This window comes from Mustela lutreola, chromosome 2 (genome assembly GCF_030435805.1).
Source record: "Mustela lutreola isolate mMusLut2 chromosome 2, mMusLut2.pri, whole genome shotgun sequence".
Classification (NCBI taxonomy): domain Eukaryota; kingdom Metazoa; phylum Chordata; class Mammalia; order Carnivora; family Mustelidae; genus Mustela; species Mustela lutreola.
In genome coordinates, this window is record NC_081291.1 from 42,818,260 (window position 1) to 42,824,091 (window position 5,832).

General features: G+C 37.2%; 1 pseudogene; it reads left to right on the top strand.

Annotated features, from left to right (window-relative positions):
• Positions 1-232: 232 nt before the first annotated feature.
• Positions 233-1,254, top strand: LOC131825793 (heterogeneous nuclear ribonucleoprotein C-like; annotated as a pseudogene).
• Positions 1,255-5,832: the final 4,578 nt, after the last annotated feature.

Genomic DNA, 5,832 nt, shown 5'->3' on the forward strand with positions numbered 1-5,832 from the left:
TGATGCCATTCTGCTAGAGATCGCAAGAGTTGTCCTGGATCCCTAGAGGACTAGACTGCCTTAGTTTGATTCTGTCTTCCTAGCTTGCGAAATGTGACATATTCAAAAGAAAGTAAAATGCCAAACTCTAGGCCATTTTGTGAAGAGACGAAGACTGAGCAGTGTGGCCGCATCGTCGACCTCAAGCAGTAGTTGACTTCTCCACGTAGAACCTGGGAGCAAGAGATTCAGAATCCAATCTCCTCTCCATTCCCTGCCCTGTGAGACTTTTTTTGGTCTTCAGCTACATCGTTCGGCTTTGTGAGGAACCTTAACATCAAAGAAGATGGCCAGCAATGTTACCAACAAGACAGATCCTCGCTCCATGAACTCCCGTGTATTCGTTGGGAATCTCAATGCTCTTGTGGTTAAGAAATCTGATGTGGAGGCCATCTTCTGGAAATATGGCAAAATTGTGGGTTCATAAGGGCTTGCCTTTGTCCAGTATGTTAATGAGAGAAATGCCTGGGCTGCTGTGGCAGGAGAGGATGACAGAATGATTGCTGGCCAGGTTTTAGATATTAATCTGGCTTCAGAGCCAAAGGTGAACTGAGGAAACGCAGGTGTGAAATGATCTGCAGCGGAGATGCACGGGTCAGTACCAGAACACCCTTCTCCGTCCCCTCTACTCAGCAACTCTTATGACTTGGACGATGACTTTCAATGAAGTTATTATGACAAGATGAATAGTTACCCAGCACATATTCCTCCTCCTCCTCCTCCTCCTCCTTCTTGGGCTGTAGTTCCTTCAAAGATGCCAGCGTGTATTAGGAAACACCTCACAAAGGGGCAAAAGTGGCTTCAATTCTAAGAGTGGACAGTGAGGATCTTCTTCTAAGTCTGGAAAGTTGAAAGACGGTGACCTTCAGACCATTAAGAAGGAGTTGACCCAGATAAAACAAAAAGTGGATTCTCTACTGGAAATCCTGGAAAAATTTGGAGAAAAAACAGAGCAAACAAGGAGAGGTGAAGAATGGTAAGTCAGAAGAGGAGCAGAGCAGCAGCTCCCTGAAGAAAGAGGAGACCGATGTGAAGGTGGAGTGTGGGGGCGGGTACAGCTGACTCTGCTGAGGAGGGGGACCTACTCATGATAATAATGAAAATGATAATGAAGATTAGGGGGATGGCCAGCTGGGGTTGATCAAGGACGATGAAAAAGAGGCTGAGGAGGGAGAGGATGACAGAGACAGTGCCAATGGTGAGGATGACTCCTAAGCACATAGTGGTTGCCATTACGTGCCCCATTATTTCTTTACCTCGGTGCTTGTCTAAGATCAAAATATTCACCAGATCCTCTCCCCTAGTGTCTTCTCTCTGCTCACTGTTTTCCCCATCCTGTCCTTCCCATGTTCATTAGTTCATATTGCCCTGGCCTAGTCCCATTTTTGGTTCCTTTGACACTCCTAGTAGTTATATTAAGTCTTATTTGATACCTCTTTATGACTTACAAGCAAAAAGGATGTGTGATTTTGATCAGCTGTCTCCAAAATAATCTCTCATTATTCAGAGAGTACAGTTCTTTCCATTCATACATGAGCTCAGTAGTTGCTTCCCTAACTGCAGAGGCAGTTGCATTAGTTGAGTAGCACCTGAGAGCAGCTTCAAGTTAGAGGTATGTGTGTTATACCCTGCATAAGGCTGCTATGTGGGGCTGGTGAACACAAGTGTACCAGTGTACTTTTGTGAATGAGAGTTGGCATGTCAAATGTGTCCTCTAGAAAAATAATTAGTGTAATAATCTTAAGATTTGTTTTCTAAAGTTGATACTGTGGGATTTTTTTGTGAACAGCCCGATGTTTGGGACCCTTCTTTTTCAAAATAAAGAAGTCCTTATTAAACCAGGAATTTGGGGGAAAAAAACAAACCTGGTTTTTAAAAAATGCCTAAATCTAAAAAGTAAAACAATAAAATAAAATATTGTTAATATTAAAGTCATAATTGGGGTGCCTGGATAGCCCAGTTGGTTTAGCGTCTGATTCTTGATCTCCGTTCGGGTCTCGATCTCAGGGTCATGAGTTCAAGCTCCACATTGGGTTCCACACTGGGCATGAAGCCTACTTTAAAAAAATTTTTTAAATAAAAATAAATAATAAAAAAATAATTACTATTGACTTCTTCCTATGTAAAGACAGAGATAGTTTCACCTCACCTGAAAACAAAATTTAAAGGTATGATTTGTTAAACTTATAAAATCCTCATGTGTTATAAAGTATACTCTAGGATAGTGTGCTAACATAGCAGACCATTCAGTGTTAGAATTTGGACTGAAGTTCACTGCATGCGGTGCTCTGTTACCAAGTTCTTACTTGCCAAGTGACTTGACCTTGAGTTGTTCCCAGCTCCAACCTCACAAAGAAAAAGGACTAACTGATACCAAATGAACTCTGCAGTGAAAAACTATAAGATAGTTTTTTTGAAAATTCAAAGGATGGTTTTTAACATTTTATCTGACACTGGAAGAAGTGTACCACAATGTAAAAGTAGACCTTTTGGTCCTTAAACTTTGAAATAATATAAATATTTGAAATGATATAAATGTATCATTCCTACCAACTTAGCAAAATGTATTTTTATTTTGATATATAATGGTACTTTCTGGGATTGTATTTCACAGTGGACTGCAGCAATATGACCAGGATTTCATTATGTGTTCATTAATTTTATTTATAACTAATGCTTTTCTGGGCTTATTTTCGATGTAAGGTAGAATATGTTTCTACATTTTCTGAATTGGAATCACAAATTACAAATTTCCAGGATAATATTAAAGAATTATTTAAATATGTAAGATATAAAACATTTTGGTAGTTCAAGGTGTATTATTTTCCCTGAAATAAATTAGGGAAATTCTATCTATGTCCTATGTTATTCAGGAATTAGAGCCCTCAGTGAGAGAACATCATAGAGTCTGATGTCCTGGATTGAAACCAGGCTCAATAATTTTGTAGCTATGTTACTTTATGGGAGTTACATATTTTAACTCAACCTCAGTTACATCTTCTGGATAGTATATGAAATATAAGTATCTGCCAGGTTGGTTAATTGTGTGCTGCACTTAATAGGTTCTCAATAAAATTGGCTACTGTAATTGTTTTATTTCGATTTTTTTTCTATTGCATGCAATCTCAACCTTGTTACTCTTCATTTGCCCTTTGTTTCTACTCATTTTCTTATAATTCTGCATTTTTTACTTATTGCTTCTACTCTTTAACTTCTTAAATCTAGAATACAAATTACATTCCTAATTTTTTTCTGCCTTCCTTGCAATGTCTTAGTTATGACAGTCAATGATTTGTTGAATTCAAGTTTAGCCATTGAAATTTGGATGTGGATCATGATGCGTTTCAGTTGTTAACCTGTAAAGGATTGGTAGTTTTAGCACATTATCCTCTTTCAAGAGTATTGCACATTTTCCCTGGTCACAAGGGTAGAATTTAAACTGGGCTGGACCTGCTATATGAAATCTGCCTTAGGTATAAATTTGTGTCAGGAACTTAGGAAATCCAGGTCGAATAGAGATTTCCCAAATTTTCTAATAGACTTAGCAAAAATTAGTTTTTCTTCCCTCATCTGTAAAATATGAAAAATAATACACCTCTTCATAACATTCTTTGAATAGGAATGGATGTTAAATGACTTAAAAATGTCTTGGCATAAAGTAAATTTTCAGTAAATATAGTTGAATACCAGCTACTATTACTGTTACTACCATTGGTATCACCTTTATCCAGGATTGCAAAGATGGCAGGTTATGCCTATGTAGCTTCAGAGACCATCTTGCTCATCACATGAGGAATGTCTGAACAAAAAAGGAAAGCCAAGGAAAATAAATTCTTATGGATGAAGAAAGAGATAGTGGCCAAAGCTTACTGCCTGAGTCCATAGATCCAACCATGCCTGAATGCCAGGATATTCTATTGGAATTCTGAAATAAATGAGCCAATACATTTCCCTTAAAAAAATAATGTGAGCTTTGTGTTTTCTCAATGTCACCAAAAGAGTATAAATGATCTTTCCACTAAACCACATAGCCATCAAATGAGCAACTTTCTGGCAAATTTGATTAATTTGAAAGACAAACTTGATATTCAAGACTGGATCTCTCTCTCTCTCTCTCTCTCACACACACACACACACACACACACATACACACACACACACAAGCACATATGCAAGATATCTTCTGCCTACATTATCCAGATAATCTCTTCAGTTAAATATTTGACTCTATCTTCATAGCCATAGTGAATTAAGAATGGAAATGATGCTGAAACAGATGAAAATTTAGGACCATTACCATTGTTCCATGTAATTAGGAGACCCAGAATGACCAATGAAGATCTGCACTTAACTATCATCGTGACTTGATATTCTGGTTGTTCTCATTCAGTGTAAACAAAGAAAACAAGCTCCTTTAAAAAAAACAAAACATATGGGGCTTATAAAATATTACAAATCTTGGGGTGCCTGACTGGTTCAGTCTGTAGAGCATATGACTTGATCTCAGGGTCACGGACTTGTGAGTTCAAGACCCACAGTGGGCATGGAGTATACTTTAAAAAAAAAAATTACAAGTTTTAATATCCCTACTCCTAGTCTAAGCCTGAGGAAGTAAGTGGTCTGGGGCATAAAATGGTGATTTGTGTCTTGTGCATATCGCATAACTTGGGTCATTAAACAACTAAAAATAAACCGTCATTTTCCCATTGGTTACTTAGAAATCTCTTAATTAATTAAACTCAGGTAAGCTATGTTCAGAAGTTTCCTAAATCAGTAATTTTCTTAATAACTTCTACATGAATGCTGCTATATTTTAATTTGCATTTATTTGGATTTATGGCCACTCAAGGTAAAAATAGATTATTTACCATTAGGTAATTTCCACTGTTAACAATGCCCACATTTTTGATTAGCGTTCATATACCTTACAGATCTTTAATTCAAAGTTAATTTTACCAGATAAAGATCTTTAAATAGGAATATTTCTATTCTGTACCTTTTCTCAGTAAAATTTTATTCATACATATTCATGTAATGCCAAAAATTTCTTTGCCAGACATTTCTCTATATAACACTTGGACATTGTCTGTAATCTGCTACAATAATAATCTGCTACATTATAATCTGTAATAGCCAATACTGTAAAAAAGCTAATATTTCTCAGAACATATCAGCTAGTTTTTCCCCCAAATTACAAACGATTTAAAAATTAGTATTATAGGGATGCCTGGGTGGCTCAGTCAGTTAAGCATTTGCCTTTGGCTCAGGTCACGATCCCAGGGTCCTGGGATCAAGTCCCACACCTGGCTCCTGCTAAGCAAGGAGCCTGCCTTTTCCTCTGCCTGCCACTCTCCCTGCTTGTGCACTTACTCTCTCTCTCTCTCTCTGATAAATAAATAAAATTTTTTTAAAAAGGTTAGTATTATAAATTGACATAAGAGGTAAATAAAGAGCTACTTTTTCCTAGTGAGTCTTATTTTACATGTATATGTGTTTGTGTGTGTGTGTGTGTGTGTGTGTGCATGTGACTAGAATCAGTTGAGAGGTGGTTTGAAATATCACCTTGAATTAGTCCTTTCACATATTCACAAATCAGCATGAAAGATGTTTCCAATTATTTGTGAAAAACTAGTCTGCATTTAGCTTGTGGATGCCAGGCTAGCATATTTCCCAAAACATGCAGGAGCTTTTGTTTTTCATTGCTTTCTTCCACGGATTCCCCTCTGTGTCCTTTTAATGCTGTTCTTACTCATTTCTACTTATTTCCTTGGGTTGGTTCTCTTTCTTTTTCTC